This window comes from Limulus polyphemus, unplaced genomic scaffold (assembly GCF_000517525.1).
Source record: "Limulus polyphemus unplaced genomic scaffold, Limulus_polyphemus-2.1.2 Scaffold2450, whole genome shotgun sequence".
NCBI classification, from domain to species: Eukaryota; Metazoa; Arthropoda; class Merostomata; order Xiphosura; family Limulidae; genus Limulus; species Limulus polyphemus.
The window spans coordinates 109,256-126,753 of NW_013668060.1; the positions used below are offsets into that span (position 1 = coordinate 109,256).

At 30.9% G+C, this 17,498-nt stretch overlaps 1 protein-coding gene across 5 annotated transcripts in view; it reads left to right on the forward strand.

Moving 5' to 3' along the window:
- Positions 1–108: 108 nt before the first annotated feature.
- The window catches only part of LOC106466988 (inositol hexakisphosphate kinase 1-like), a 51,730-nt gene continuing 34,340 nt past the window's right edge, over positions 109–17,498 (forward strand). Inside the window, exon 1 of one of the 5 annotated variants that reach the window (XM_022395069.1) lies at positions 109–152. The gene's annotated coding sequence lies outside the window, so the exon portion shown is untranslated. The other 4 variants (XM_022395071.1, XM_022395067.1, XM_013927300.2 and 1 more) reach the window with 4 other exon arrangements.

A 17,498-nucleotide genomic window follows, 5' to 3' on the forward strand; every position in this document is an offset into this window, starting at 1 on the left:
TGTAGTTACGGAAAATCAATTAAAAAACGGAGACGTAACAATACACTGAACCACCTGGGGCATATTGTAAGTGTAAAGTTTTGTCTTTCTTTTTGAGTTAGTGGTCTCTTTGGACGTGCCCCCTACACCCTCCACTCCACAGTGGCTCAAGGGTATGTATGCGGACTTACAACGCTGAAAACTAGGTTTCGATACTCTTAGTGGGAATAGCACAGATATATAGCTCATTATGTAACTTTGCGCTGAACTACAAACAAACTTTTTGGACGTAATTGTGTAAATATTTTAATAGCTATTTTATCAGAGACATGTGAATTCCTGTTAGTCGAGTAGACTAGTGTACTGATTTATATGCATACTTGCATTTCTACAGACACTTGTATAAACTAAAAAAAAAAGAGTAAAATAAGTAGTGTCATGTAAATATAACGATAATATCTTTTGTTTCCTGTATTACTTTTCTTTCTTTCATATACTTACTCAATCTCGATTGGTTAAAACCTGAACATGGAACCTAAAAATTTTGTGAAAATAGGCCAATGGTCAGTAGACTTACGTATGTTATCAGGATAAATTTTCGGAGTTTACTTAGTTATTATTATTAGGCTTAGTACTTGTATAATGACACGGAAACTTCTTCCTGAATAGCGTATTTTCTTAACATGGCAAAACTATAGTATATTTAAAAAAATGGTAAGTGAGCTGTAAACGTTTTTTTTTGTTGTTGTTGCAAGATTATAAAACGATAAATACACCTTTAATTATTGTTACAATATGAATATACAACAGATGTAGAGAAGTTCCCGGTGTTACTATCTTACTCAGTCACTATATGATGTATCAGTGTATGACTATAACTTATAAGTTATAAATATAACTCATTAACAGTAACAGTATGAATGTGAGTAAAACTAAAAGTAGATTAGAATGTTAATATAGTATCGGTTATATCCAGTGCTGACGAGGCCTGTCGCCAAATTTTAGGGGTTGTCAGGCTGGTTTATCGCTAAATCCGTTTTCCTCCGCCCAAATTTCATGCTTAGGATGGGAGTTTGCAAATTGCAGTTATAGCCAATATACTAGTCTATAGCATTATAATTTATAGGTGCCCAATTCTTGTTTCTACCTTTCGTCCAAATTGTATTTGTATCCCATCTTAATTTTTATTAAACGCTGTTTTTGTAAGTTGTATTCATTTAGCTTTGTTTTCAACTAAGTATATTTCGTTAGTATTATTTTATATTGAATAAATAGCGTAATTATTTGAAATTTAAGTTATTTAGTTAACTTGCTAATGTTATTGCTAGGCCTCAAGTACAGTAAGACTAACAGCATGCAATATGTGTAATTGTGTCATAAACTCGTATAACAATATTAACATTTCATTGATTGTAAATATCTTTAACATTTGGTTATTGATTAAAATGAAATGACCAACTTATTATTTAATTGTGTGGTTAAAAAAGTTAATTGTATGTACTAGCATTTGCAGAAGGAAACTGATAAAAATTGTTACTAATGTTGGGTGAATAAAAGGCAGATGGCTTTTTAATTATAATAAATGCAAGGTATTTCATGTGGGATAACATAGTGTAAATTATGATTATGAATATAACTTTGATAGGAATAATCTTAGCAATGTTATGGAAGAAAAAGATCTTGGTGTTCTAATGGATCACTTTCATTCAATATACTGTTGTTAGTGATAGGAAAAATGGGGTTTTAGATTGTGTCTAAAGAAATATTGAATATAACATTATAAGTCTAAAGAGGTAATAATTTCATGTATAGAATACTGGTTAGACCACATTTGGAGTATTGTGTTTAGTCTTGGGCTCTTTACCTTAGGAAAGACAAAGAATTGTTTGAAAGGGTTCAGAGTAAGGCTACCAGTATGATACCTGGGATAGAAAGGCCATCATATAAGGATAGGTTAAGATCTCTGAACTTTTCTTTTGATAAAAGAAGAATTAGAGGAGATTTGATTGTAAAGGGAATTGATAGTGTTAATGTACCATCTTTTATATAAATGAATGGTAGGACTAGGGGACACAACTCCAGTCCTGCCAAATTTATATGTATCTTCAGTTAAGACAGCTTTTTTTTTTTCAACAAGGTGGTTGACCTTTGGAATAGGTTGCCTTCAAGTGTGGTGAATGAAGCAACTGAGGGAGGTTTAATAAGTATTTGAATGATAAGGGCTGGCTTTGAATGTATTTTATTTTCACTTTAAAGTTTATTTTAGTGGTTGAGATGCCTTAGATGGACCTCCAGTTCCATTGTTGTCATTAAGTTGTAGGTAAAATATAATATGGAAATTTGTAACCAAATATGATTAGTACTAATACTTAACTGTTAATATCTTATTTAGAAATACATTAGTTTCTGTTCTCATTTTTTCACAAAGTTAGAAACAGTTAAAACTGAGACTTGTGTATTGTTTCACTCCAACATCTAAGAGAAGGTTAAGTGCTTTACACATACTAATTTTAACACTGGATCGTTGAAGATAAAATGTGTATACTTCTGCATCTCTTGTCTTTATACATTTGTAACTCAATTAAAAGTAGTAAAAATATAAGTTAAAATTGTGTGCTTGACAGTTGTATTTTTAAGTACACTAAACAGTGTGTTTGTGTATAACCAAAAAACAAATATGAATAACAAAATACTGAAAAATTAGTCTATTTTTTTCTCCTGTATTAATGTTTTCAACTGGCTTTGTGACTTTAGAGGTCACTCGCCTGGATATAATTTTACTGATAATATATAACAAAAACATCCAAATACCATTTTTCCACTAAACATAAATAAACTCTAAATTAAATACATATGTTTTCCAAATGTACAAACATATAACTTCTTGTATGAATTAAGTAATTAAAAATGCTCAAAAATAAATAAAATTAGTGAAAGCTTATCCAATATACTTCTTCTTTTTAAATTAAAATCTTACTCTGATTATACCTTCTCTTGGTATTATAGAAATGCAGTTTATTTATTCAGTACTTTCATACCTCTTTATTATCTTTTCTGTAAGTCTTAGTAATATTTTTCAGTTTAACAATTCCTACTGACTGTACACAACCAGTTACTTTTGCCCTCTTACTTGTATCTATTTCAAGTGGCACCAAAAAATTTGTGAAATATTTTTCAAAAAATAGTATTTTTCTTTTACATTTCATACCTCCCCCTCCCCCCCACAAAGGGGAAAGATGAAAATGTGGTTCTTTTAAAATTTTTTCAAAATACATTCTTCAAAATGTTTGCTGGCATATAGTGAGCTTTTGTTTTTTGGATCATCTAACATGGAATTTATGTAAATTTATCCTTAATCTTAAATTATCTGTTTTACCAATATAGAATTCACCACTTCTTACACATTCTAAGATATATTATGTCCTTAGAATTGTATTTGAGTTATTAACGAAAAACAAAAAATTCCTTATTATTGTTTTGTTAGTTTATTATTGTTTTGTTAGTTTTTATGTAATGTAAGTTACATAAAGCACAGTTTTTCTTTCATAATATACATCTAAAAAAATCTTTCTCTTTAGGTTTATTCAATAATCTATACAGATTTGTTGAGTTGTCTTCTTGATAAAATAAATGTATTATCTTTGAATATTTCTTTCAGTTTTTTAATTTAATATTTCTTTTAATTGGGTATTAACAGATGAATTATTAATATGTATATTTGGACAATGAGTCACTACAAAAGGTATACTTTTTAGGAAAGTAGGAAACTTTTAAAAGAAATCAATAGAGGAGAGAGAAAATAGAAAGATTTAATATTCAAGTGTTATATATGTGTATATACAAGGTGTCCTAAAATGCATATACCAAAAAGACAATTGAATAACAATTTTATTATTTGAGATAACTTAAACAAAATATCTTCTGAAGGCTTGTAAATTTTATTTAATTTACTTAATAAACTTCTATATGTCTTCCACCATTAGCTATAATTAATCTAATTCTGTGTTCAATTTCTGAGAACACATTTTCTAACACAGCTGTAGGGATAGATAAGACAGCATCACGGATATGAAGTTTCAGTTACTCAAGATCCCTTGGTTTGTTATGGTGGACTTGTTTTGAAAAGGCCCCAAAAATAAAAGTCCAAAGAGGTTAAAGTGAGGGAACTCTTCAGGAGTTATTTTACTCAAAAACAGGGTCAGTTCTGAAATCTGAAATAAAACATTTTCATAAATAATAATGATAAATAATGTAAGTAATAAAAATAATAATTAACCTAAATAAAACTTTCAAACTTTCAGAAGTCAAATAATAAAGTTATTTAACTTTCTCTTTGGTATACTCATTTTGGGACACACTGTAAAGATATATATATTGTGTGTGTGTGTATTTCTACAGATTTAGTCAGGCATACTTTCTTTTCTTTTAAATTTTTTTTTATAATTTCTTTGTTTCATTCTAGTTATTAGGTACTACTAGTAATAGGAAAAGATTGAACTAGGAGCTTTCCACAACACATTCAAGCTGTCATGAATGTGCATAGGGCAGTTAGGGGAGCTGACATGCTTTGACATTTCTAGTAATTTGGCCAGGCATGTAAACATGGTCTGAAATATCTTTCTTAGTGATTTTTTTGTTATTTAGAGCAATTGTTGCAATACATATTTTCAAGCTTTAAATGGAATAAGAAATTTAATTGTTCTAATGAGTAAAATTAAATTTCTGTTTTTTTGTGATCTTTGAAATATAAAAGAGAATTGCAAGACTTTGACACACTTTTTTTTTAAATGATGTGTACAAGTAGTTAAACTTAGAGTAAGTAGTACTAGATGGATAATGACTCAAACAGGATTTTTACAGTTTTAAGTTTAAGCAGCATCTAAGTAGGTAAAAATAAGTCTTTGAAATTATTGTTGAATTAAATACAGTTACTACTATCAACATTTTTATTCCAAACAGTGAGAAATGTTATCTCTAACTGTTTATATTATTTGGACCTGCAACAATGGGAATAGATGCTGTTCTTATTATTGACATTTTCCTCTTAGTCTAGTGTATTTCAGTTTTATTTTTAACATAAACATATAACAAAAGAAAAAACACCTAACCAAGAAATTTCTTTTTAAAATGACCTCTAAACTACCCACACCATCCCCACAATCTGTTTCCTGCTTGATCTTTATAATAAGCATGAATTACTCAGTATAAAATACAACTGAAAATTATAATATAACAAAGAGAAAAACCATAAGTTCTATCTTTTAACAGGCTTCCTTGGATGTCAAACCACTACAAATAACTACCATTGGCAAATCATACATGCATTTGTTTTGACACATTTTTCTGTATTTCAAAGTGGCAGGGTTTAATTGATATATGTTGTGAGTGGATTTTGGCATGCAAGAGCTCATGAAAGAACATGGTAATTTAACCATTTCATTATGGGTAAGAAAATTGTGCACATGTCAAGACCTTTTCCAGAGTTGCATTCAAATTTAAACTACTTTATTATCAGTATATATATATATATATATATATATATATGTGTGTGTGTGTGTGTATGAATAAACTTGGCATTAAAACATGGATTATGAATCAAATTTTAATATTTTATAAGTTTTAATTTCATAGGGAAATATTTAATTAAATCCTTAATGTCCTTCCTGAATTAGAATTGTGATGTTTGTTCTCTAGGTCTTCCCTCTTCTGTAATTTATATACCACTCCTCTCTGAAATATGGAATTTAATGTATATTACTCATAATGATATAGATATTATTAAGGCAAAGTCTAATTTTTATTATCTTCAATCTTTTTTTTACAGTCATAAACTAGAAAGTTAGACATACTTGCTACACCCACCTGTCACATCCTTTCTTTCTCAGATTACCAGTAATTCTCTCTGAAGATTTATATCATTCTTAACCAATAGAAAGGTGAAGTTTAATGTATCAAATGACATATAATGATACATTGTTTTCAGTACAGAGAATTGTCAATTTCATGTTCAGTTGAAAGTTTATCTTGTGCAGTTCTTAATTTTAATAAATACAAGGACTGCTATAAATTGCTCTCCCTAAATTACCAAGGAGAGCAAATTGCTTTCCTCAGAACAGAAAACATGAGGAGTAAAAATACTGCAATTCTAACAAGGGTTTATATTGTGACTGTTGAGAAATTGTTTATTTTGTGCTGCAAGTCTAATTAAAAAAAAATCATTTTCAAGACCTTTATCAGATTTTGAGTAATTTTGTATTTTGTCATAATGATATGCATACATAAATGTTAAGCTGAATTTGTTGTGATCTTGTAGTTGACATCCAAAATAACATCCTTTCTCCAATAACTTAGTCCAAACTTTCAAGATTTAACTGTACTCACAATAAAGCTTGTAAGTATAGCATAAAAATGTAGCTAATAGTCCATATTTTAATGATTTACAAGTTTTAAGTTCTTAATTTTCAATATTCAAAAAACAAATCCTGAGTTTCCTGTAATTTGAGAATTGACATTTTTTCTCGAGGCATCCTCTGTTCTCTTAATATATTTACCATGAGGTACAGAATTTAACATTGATTACTCATTACAATGTTGTCATCATTCAGGCAATGCATAATTTTCATAGCCTTCAATCTTATTTGGTTACAGAGCAATAAAATTGAAAATCAGACCCCTCTTCCCATGCTCACTTGTTATATCTTCTCTTTCAGAAATTGCCAGTAATTCTCTCTGATGTTCAATACTATATTATTTATAACCAATAGAAAACCGAGGTTTTCATCTTTCAAATGACATGTTATATTTCGTTGTTTTCCCTACAGTTAATTGTCAATATCACTTTCAGTCTAAGCTTGATTCCCTCTGGAAACACATCTGACTAGCTTAGATGAATTTGTAATAGCTATTGTCGCATAGTTAGAAAGCCAGAAAAATTGTGATAGTTATGGGACATTGTCTGCTTTTTGCATGCTATTATTCTGTGTTCCTTGGTGCAGTATTTTATCAAATAAAAAAATTATTTAGTGCAGTACTACCATTAGTATAAAAAAAAAAAAGTAGGGTTAAGTATCATTGACAGTTGACAGCAAAAAAAAGGCCTAGGCAAGGACTTTATTTCTTGTTTTTCATGTGTATTCTTTATTTAAAAGTAACTAAAAATAAAATGCAAAAATAAAGTTTGCATGGGCATCATCGAATCACATTGGCTTGAAAGTAACTTTGCTACATGATCAAAGTGAATGAAATCCTCATTTGCTGTGCTGATTGCAGTATCTTTTTTTTTTGAAACCCATTCCTGGAATTTTAAAGAATGCTGTTATTTAAACAAACACCTTACACATAAATATTTGTTGTTACAGTGACCTCTATCTCACCCCTTAAAGCCACCCTCTAAGTGTTCTGGAACTTTACAGTTCTTATGATGATAGTTATATTTGAGTTAATAAACATTTCAGAATCATGTTGTATATAAATCTTACTGAAAAAGAAAAAATTATACATAATGCAGACCTCAAATTCCACTTGTCTGCTCCTTTTTTATAATCGATTTTGGATGCAGGATAAGTTAAAATTATTAGTTGGTTGTCAGACAGGATGAGTGCATTTTTCCAGAGGAAGTATAAAAATTCAATGTAAGAACATGTGCTCAAGTAAATGTGGTAGACTGCAAGTGTAAAAAAATGTTAAATTGTGAGAAAAAATAGCTTGATGATTATGTATTATTGTTTCAAAACTTAACTCATGAGTGAGTTGTTGCTGTAGGCAAGTGTGCTTCCTTTTTTTTGGCAATACTGTATGCAGCAATAAAATTTGTGTAAACTGAATGTAAGACAGTAAATGAAGCATTTTTAGATGTAACTAGATAAAGGATTAAAGCATCATGTTGCCTGCTGTAAAAATGTCAGACAACTGAAAATTTTTACAGGGTGATGGTAACAGTAAGTAGAAAAAAAAAGACAGTTAAATGGCCAAAGTAGGGGGGAAAAAAATTAAAACTTAGCCTTAAAATGTATCATAAGAATAAAAGAAAGAAATTAGTCCAAAGAGAGCTGGTTAGAAAAATTTCCACTGGGAAAAGTTGAAAATGATGAGTTGTTCTGATAAGTTTGTCAACAATTTTCAGAACTTTCAGATGTAGACTTGTTCCTAGTTAAAGACATTGTTGCAAAATACCGAAAAGAAACTTTGAAATACTACAATAAGTGTGACAAATACATGATGTATTGAAAGCAGAAATGGTTTAGACTAACCCAATGAAACACAGCTTGCAAAACGTGTAAAGAGTGTGGATGAAATAAAAACTTGCTGTATATGTAATAAATTGTTTAACACAGCTTACAGAAAAAGCAACAGCAAATTATTCGTTCAGGAAGTTTCCACAATTTCTAACTCTACAAAACGGAAACAGTGAAGTAGGAAAAACTATTTGAATCACAAGGCATGTAAAGATTTTTTGTATTAGCACTAATGGGGTTTTGAAAGATGAAACAACAGAAGATTTAAGCATGACCAGATATATTAGTATCCTCATGGATGGATCAACTGACAAACGAATGGTAGAACATGAGTTTGTTTATGTATGCTGTGTACAGCAAAATGGTGAACTGCAAACCCAAATTAGCTGATATAGTAGCATTTGATCATGGAAATGCAGCTGGAGTGAAAGAGGGAATTTTGAAGTGGCTTAAATCTGTGGGAATCACACCAGAAAGCCTTAGTGTAAAGCTTGTCGGAATGAATACAGATGGGACAGCTGTGAATCTTGGGAAAATATCAGGTGCTTTGAATTTACTTGTCAACACAGTAAATGAAGAAAATAAGGAATGTGACAATTATATTGCAGTACTTCATTGCATTTCACACAATTTGGAGCTAGTTGTTTATGAGATATGAAAGGTTGTGGGTATCTAGATGAAGTTAAGAATGTCTTAAAGGTGTTTCCAAGTTATATTATTATTTCCTAAAACAAAAAGATAACTTTATGAAATTGCAGATGCATAGAATCAAAAATTAAAGCACTATGGTGGTGTTCAACAAATATTCTGGGTAGCAAGCCATAACTGAGCACTGAAAGCTCTTCTTAACAACTGTAAGTTAACACTCCTACATGTTCAGTACAAGGAATGTTGAGAACAGATAAGTTTTAACCTTTTTACACTTCATGATAGACTGGACAATTTTGCTGTCTGATGTTTCAATTCATTTTCAACAGAAGAAAAGTGATTGCTGAAGTAGGAAAGAGGATGAACGAACTGAAGGAAAAGTTTGTAAACATAAAAAGAAGATGAAGCACAATATTGAGAAAGTTTCTAAGTGAAGCTTAAAATGGTGAATCTAAATGAGTGGGAATAATTATGCTCAGACAGAAAAGGCATCATATTGCGACAGAGCAAATAAATGTTGGCATTGATAAGCTTTTGTCATCAGCTCAATTTTACTTGGAAGAGAGATTTGTAAAACACTTTGTAAAAGAATCATACTTCTTGTTCAACATATTTGATTTTCTTTTTTTTTCCAGGCATATTAGGTTTTGTAGTCTCAGTATTTGATTTTCACCTTTGGTCAAGTAAGGGTAATTGTTCTAAAGAGTTCTGATGCTACAGGTGTGAAAAAATTGAGAAATTATCAAGACTATTACTCTTATCAGTAGATAACGAATATGTCTTGGAAGAGTAGTTGGACTTGAAAATGTACATCGCTAGAAATTTCAACAGATCTATTGTAGATGCATATGAAACACCTTGATTAATGAGGATGCTGAGCATTTGAGACATATTTGGCCCTAGTAAACATTATGTTGACACTTTCTCCATCCAGAGCACATTATGAAAAGGGGCTAATCAAGGAATTTTGTCCATGCTAATAAGAATTAAGATAGATTGGCTGACACCATAATATTATAATCCAACAAAAGCATTGTGAAAAGGTTAAACAGTGGCAAAGGAACAAGATACACGAAAAGCCACACATGTGTCTAGGGGAATGTACCAAGCAAATAGTAGAAAGTCTTCATATAATGAAAATGAACCTGAGTATATGGTGTAAAATTAAGTTATATGTAGTTGAGACTTAAATCCTCAAAATTTTATAAGCATTACAGTTGCATTAAAGTAAGAACTAAACTAAGAAAGTAAATGAGGAAAAATTGTTAACTTAAATAGATCAAACTGAAGTGTTCAAGGTTTAATAGTTATTTACAAAATATTTGCATTAAGTTAAGAAAAATAGAAATTTTGTTCTTTGTTGTACACATTCTTTGTTCTAGTCAATTTCTTCGTACTTTGCTGAATTACGTGTCCTGCTTTTACACAGTACTTACAATATTGTAATTTTTAGTATTGCAAACAATTTAAAAATGCAGGATGAGTTGATAGAGAAAAACGTTTGAGTCCTGGTCTCAGTAACATAACATTTTGATTATACTAACTGGATAATAAAGTTATTAAACATTTCAGTAACATAACAGATATATATTTTCACATGTTGAATGATTTCACTCTTTGCACCGTGGATTTTCACCTACAGAATATAGCTGTTTGCATATACAGTGCACTTTCACATTTTATTACTTGCATTTTGGTGTTGTACCTTATTTAGCATTATTGTGAGAAAATGATTACATCTTGCCTTTTGCAAAGTATGCCTGTCTTCATATATACACATTTTGGATTGGTCCCAAATACAGTTGAGAAGTGGAATGCAATAACAAAGTGAAGTAGCCACAGCAGCTGCCAGAATACCACAATCATTTAAACCTATCTGTCTGTGAATACTTACGTGCTCAAGTATTGGACCTGTATTGTATATGCCATTTGTGATGTACAAACCACACTTTAGCAAATAGTTGGTTATTCCAAGTTCATCTGGTAGCACTATCTGAAACATCCCTTTCATCAGTTATCTAGTTCTTTAATTATGTTTGGTAATTATGAGTCTTGTATTAGAACATTGTTCCTTTTTTTTGGATATCATAATATTTTGCTTGTTCACCAAACCTTATCATTTCAGCATCTGAGATAGTAGTGTCCATGTTTATTTGGACCACTTCCATTGCTGCTGCTTCACTCTCCTTGATGTCAATTTCTTGGGAATCATCAGGGTTAGTAGTTGCTTCAGCAACATATTTCATTGGCATTTCTCCAGTCTTCTTTCTTATATTTTTCTTCATCAGTTCTTTATTCACCTAAGGTTTCTCTTTACCTATTACCTTTATTCCAAATTGCTGTTAATGAATTTAAATAGCACTATTTGTTATGAACAGTTGTACTTGTTCTTTAAGTTGATACGTAATGAGCACAATGTTAAATGTGTAAGAATAAGTAAGGACAGTTGAAAGTAATTTAGAAAAAGCTTCAATTAGATTACAATACTTTAAGTTGTCTTGTAATGTTTATGAGTTTTTCACATCTTCAACAATTCTAATGAGTAGAACCTATCTGTAATCTTGGCAGTTGTCTCCTTCTATTCTAGATAAGCTGATGACTAATTAATGGCATTCCCAAAATATTTTTATCTTTTCACATGTCATTTAGAGTCTGTGTTGTGCTTTAAAATGAAGCAACTTCCCATAAAAACTTTACATCTTTACCACAATGTTGCAAAACTATTTACACTAGTATTTCTACTCTACACTGTTTATAAAGAGCAACTTTCAGTTACTTAATGAATAAATGCTTACCCAAGAGCAACTTGAGGTTTTATGAAATGTGAAAGGATTCAAAAATGATCAGGATAGTCAGAGAGTGAGATAGGTGGGGAAATAAGAAGGCACCACATAATCCAGAAGGACATATAAAGAGGAAAAACATGATATGAATGAATGAAGATGTAAAACAATTTTACTAACCTTAAGAACAATGAAAAATATACACATGAAAAAAGTATACATGAAGAAGGAACATTATCAGCTTAGTGAACTGTAATACAATTTAAGGAGGATGGATGATGGTCAACAGCAATATCCATAGTAACATACAAAGGCATGTAAAATTGGGTGTTATACACAAGAAAACAAAGCTAAAATTGTACTGGTAAGAAATAGTTCTTATTACTGAGCTCTGTCTAGAAGATGTAAGACACTACCAACCTAGACCAAGCATGTGTGACAAGGAAAAGGTATACATCATCAGAACTGCATAGTGAAGAACTAAAGAGGAAAATAGGTGTATGCAAGGTTTGTCACATGGCCATCAATTCACAACCATCATACTAATTATTACAACAAGGATGAAGGAATTAACTTGTAAAAATGCTGTCAGAATGAGACATAATCCACCATAAAGTTAACAACCTTGGATATTGGCAGGACCAAAAAATGAAACAAGATATTGGTGCTGGAGGAGTTGTTGCTCTTTAGCTAATATGTAAATTTTTTTAGTGTTTATTTTTTCTCGGTTCAGTTTGGATGTGGAAAGTTGCTCAAGTAAACAATATGTTTTCTTCTTACTCTAGCTGTACATGGGACATGGATTCGCTAATTTATCATTAGACATGTTCTCCTACATATAAAATAATTATTAATTCACTGTGATATCTTGTTATAGACAACTGTCTTTTTCTGTTGTGAATTGGTAAATGGCCTGGGGTTTCACACCCCCTATGCTCAAATGCACATTACTTTAGATTGTGCATGATGAGAGTGGTGTGAGTAACCTGGCCTTGTTATTGGATTTTGTATTGAAAGCTGGGTTCTCCCCTGTTAAAGGTTTTTTTACTGATTGAAATTTTCACAGGCTTGAAGATTTTAGATAGAGATTTTCTTTTGGATTTTAAATGTTTGACTTTGAGATTTATAGTTTTTCTAGTTTTACACTGAGGGGTTATTTTCAATTCTAGTTTAACTTGTTCTCTTTTTAACTTACAACAGTGGCTGATATGAAACTGGTGAGAGGAGAAACAACAAATGTTTCTCTTGGCATTCTCTCTCTATAAACATTTGTTTTTACTTACATAAAGCAATAATTTACCAGAATTGTAGTTGAAAGAGTAATTTTATCAATAAGCATGGGTAGAAATTAATGCTTCTTCATTTGCCTGAGGTGAGTTGAAAACACTAAGGACAAGCAAAAGTCATTTGGTCATCCAATGGACAGCTAAATTTTTTTGACCACTTGCTAAATTCAAAAATCCTACAAATGCTGAACAATGAGATCTACATATAAGTATTATACTAACTGGTGCTGGTTGTTTATTTGTTTATATTTGTCTTTATACTCTCTAAGCAAATAATGCAATATACAGCTACTACTCTCAAACCCAATAAACATAAAAGCCTTCAGAATGCACATATTTAGTGTTGGTTTGGGTATTTGACATGTGTTTATTATATACACAGGATCTGTGCTCAGGTGTCAGTATTTGTGACTGAATCTACATTAATATACATAGAATAGTTGCAAGAGTTATTATAATCCCCATCCTCTAATAATAAACAGCACAGTAGCTCTCACAGTTCATGTCTTGACCGGTTTAGCCCTAATCAAATAATGTCTCGATATAGGTGAAATCACCGTATCATTGTGTAAACTTGTGTGCATGCTACCACATGTTTCCACTGCTCTTTGTATGCTTTAGTTTAATTTATATGGTTTAGATCTAGGCTGGACAGGTTTTAACTTTCATATTTAAAATTAAATTGTAGGCCTAGATTTAATGTTCATCAATTTTATATATTACACTAGTCATCATTATGTGGAAATGTATACCTGGAGTGTCATGGAACAAGTCTGTTGCAGGCCCAGATGTTATTTCATCTGTTACATATAGTGACTCTAAGGATGATCCAGGCTTTGATCATCAGGAACTAACTAAAAATTAAACTACAGGGAACATTTGGACTAGACATTTTACAGGGATATTTTCAAGATAAATGTTTATTCACAATGAATTCAAAATTATAAATTAGAAGCATATTAGTGTTTGTTTTAGGTACAGTTACATGTCACTGTAATTCAAATTTTAAATTTGTTATAACAATCGGTATTATTATTAATTATCATTCTTTCAATTAACAGTACAATTGCATGAAATTGACAGCACTCTGAAAGAGTAAGAACAACTGAAAATCTGTATGGTCTAACAAATATATTATACTAGTTTTTTGGGTAAGTGACCAAAAAAAGTTGATCTCTACCCCTGAATAGGAGGAATTGTATAAAGATTACTAAATCAAAAGCCTCTATTGTTTTAGCTTCAAAGCCCTTAATGCTTTTACACTCAAGTAATGGTAGTAATGATGAAATTAGTACTGGTTCTTTATTTGATAATGTTAAAATATTTGTTTAAATGCATTTCAGACCATTACCAACTAGAATAGATAGACAAATCCTTAGTTGAAACTGTATTTATATGGTTTTTTATATAGTTTGGGAATCCAAAATATTTTTCTTATTACATCACTGGATTTTAAAGAATGCAAACCAAAGTCTGTGAAGACTACTTAAAAAAATAATTCTTAATTAACCTAAATAAAAATAGTAATACCTTCTAAAATGTAAAAACTATAAATGGATTAAGCTGAAATTGTAATGAAGAGTACTGGCTTTTACCATTATCATAAAACTATAAAAACTTTTTGTTCTATAAATGGTTTCAACAATAGAAGGATTTTCAACACTCAGTTGAATAAAAATTTATGGAGTTCTAAGATATAAAATACAAGGAATAGAACAAGCACCAAAATAAAAAATAATGACTTATAGATTCTGGGAAGGAACCACAACTTTTACATTTCAGAGAAGGCACTACTCCAACTTCATGTAAGGTGGTTTTAAACCCATATGTGTGGTATATAAACATTAATATAATACTCTGAATTTATCAATTAGTCTGATATCTGAGTATGTGCAGTTTTCATATAACATGGTTAAGAAAGCCATTAAGTTGATTTTGTTCTAGCTGCCTTTGTTCCTTTGCATTCTATTATGTTCTTTGTTCATGGAGGAGGTGGCTGTAACACTACACATTGTATAAGAATGGTAACAGCAGTATCCTTCATATTAGATCAGATGGTATCTTGGGGTTATGGCCTTCCTTATTTTTGAATGAGAATGACCAGTCACATGAGTAGCACTAATCCCTCTGGATAAATCTGATATTACCTGTGGTGATAGAAACATTGAATGTAGACAGTCTGGTAAATGTACGTAGCCTGATCAATTTGTGAGAGTTGTTCCATTCCAGTAAAAGTGAAGTCCATTGTCCAAAGAAAGTACATACTCTGTATTTGTGTGACATTGTAATATATTGTACTTTTTATATTTTACATTGTCTTTTAATTTTGTTCACAGAAACCAACCATTCAGTGAAACTCAGTGTTACTCTGTAAGTTGATAGACATTGTTGGATCTCGTGTTATACAACAGACTTATCCTATTGCTCTAGAAATAACCAATTTTACTTGAATATACAACAGAGTAGATAGAAAGGAGAAAATGTGACCAGATATGTTATTGTGGAGTTTTTTGCTGACACGTGTATAGCATTTTGCTCCTACTTTTGCAGACCTGCCAACTCTTAATTTAATTTTTTTTTTTTTTCAGTTTACACCTGTACAAATTGTTGTGTTATTTTATGTGAAATTCTGGAATTTTTTTACCAACCTTTTTCTCTGCTAGTAATTTTCCAGAAATAATTCACTGCTCTCTGCTTTGCATCTCAATATTACAAATGCTTGAAATAGTATATTAAAAAAGTGTGTAAGTAGTAAGTGTTTAGGGTGTGCTGATAAATTTTTCAGAGGAAAATTGTAGAAAATGTGGTTCTGCTTCACTCCCAATGACTCCAACAAAGAAAAGAAAAGGTTATAGCAATTAGAAGTTTAGGCATGAGGATTAAAAAAAGTTCAATGAAATTATATCATCCTCAAAGGGTATGAATTATGCAAGATGTATAATTTGTGTTTGTGATTTCTTCATTGCTCATGGAGGTGAAAATAACATAAAAAAATGTCAAAATTACTAAACACCAGTAAAATTGTTCGAAGGTGTCTGGAATTAATAAACTGGACTCGTTTTTTGTAAAACCTGATTCCAAATCAGAAAATAATTGATTCGAGCATAACGTAATCTTCCATTGGTAGTTTCAGATCATGCTTCAAAATTTTTACCAAAATGTTTCTGGATTTGGAAATTTCTAAAAGATATACGAATGCTCTAGAACCTAAACCAGTGTTTTACTGAATCTGTTAAGCTATTGAAAGTGGGCTGATTATTGCATAATTGGGCAGCAATCGGAATTGGTAGAATTTATAAAATTTCCCAATCATGGAAAACCAATTGCCGATAGCACCATCCAGATCACTTTATTCACAACTATTTAGAATGTCCCATTACTTTCTAATAGAGGTTTTGTCAACTTTTTGAATTGTGCATGACACTATCTGAGATATCACTATAAGTTGAATGTGGTTAAAAGGTATATAAAAATATTTACAAAATAACTAACCTATTGGATAGCTATGGAACATTCCATTTCATTGTATGATAGTCCTGTTCTGTAGTTCCAAGAAGTTACCTTAAAGTTAGTTGTGGCTTGATAAACATTATTGCTGATTAGTTGGATTGCTTCCGAATGAGAAAAATGAGATATTTTTTTGGAGTTGAAAGCAAATGGTTGAAAAACAAGAATCACAAAGGTGGGCAATTGTCATAACCAAATGCTCATTACATCTGTAAGTAACAGGAGTGTATACGTCTTTATCGACAATCAGAGCTAATATTTTGTGATTTTTGACAAATGTCAAAGGTGACACAGCGTAAGTGCTGAGATTTAAAAAACATTCGACGAAAACGTGTGTTGAGCTGGGAGGTGATAAATTTTACATAATTCAACCAGCACTATGTAGGTCTTGTTCATCATAATGTATTTAAAGTTGTCATTCCTCTTTTTTTTTTTTAAGGTTGAAAAGTTGATCCTTAAATATGCAATAAAGATACAGTTAGGAGCATTTTTTATAAGGCTAATTAAAAATAGTCTTTCCACAAATGATTTAAAGGTTCCTTTCCTTACAAACAAAAACTTTCAAATGCTATCACTTTATTTAAACTTTGTGTAGAGTGATAGCAAAAGTCTTCAAACTTATGGTGAAGTGAATGATGAATTTAGGCAATGAACCTCAACAATTTGTTTGTCTCTTACAACGGTCGCATAACATTATGTATAGATCACATACTAGCCACAAGGTCAGTCCCCACTTTTATTTATTTTTTCTTGTATGATACATTTATTGATAACTTCAACCATTTCAAATTTAATGAAGCTTCAAAGTAAATTCTCTGTAGTTACAAATTTTAAGGTTAAACTGTCCATAATACTACTTAATTACATCATCAACTTTACCTAATCGGCACTCAGTGATTTCCAGTTGTGACCGATCGGTAATGCAGTAACCAAAATCTCTGCAATAATTGGAGAAACGGCCAGCAGTTCAACTGAGCGAATTGTAACATTAAAACTAGGACCTTCAACTTGTCCACTGTTGGCAGTAATGACTTTGACAGTAAACTGTACCCCTACTTCAA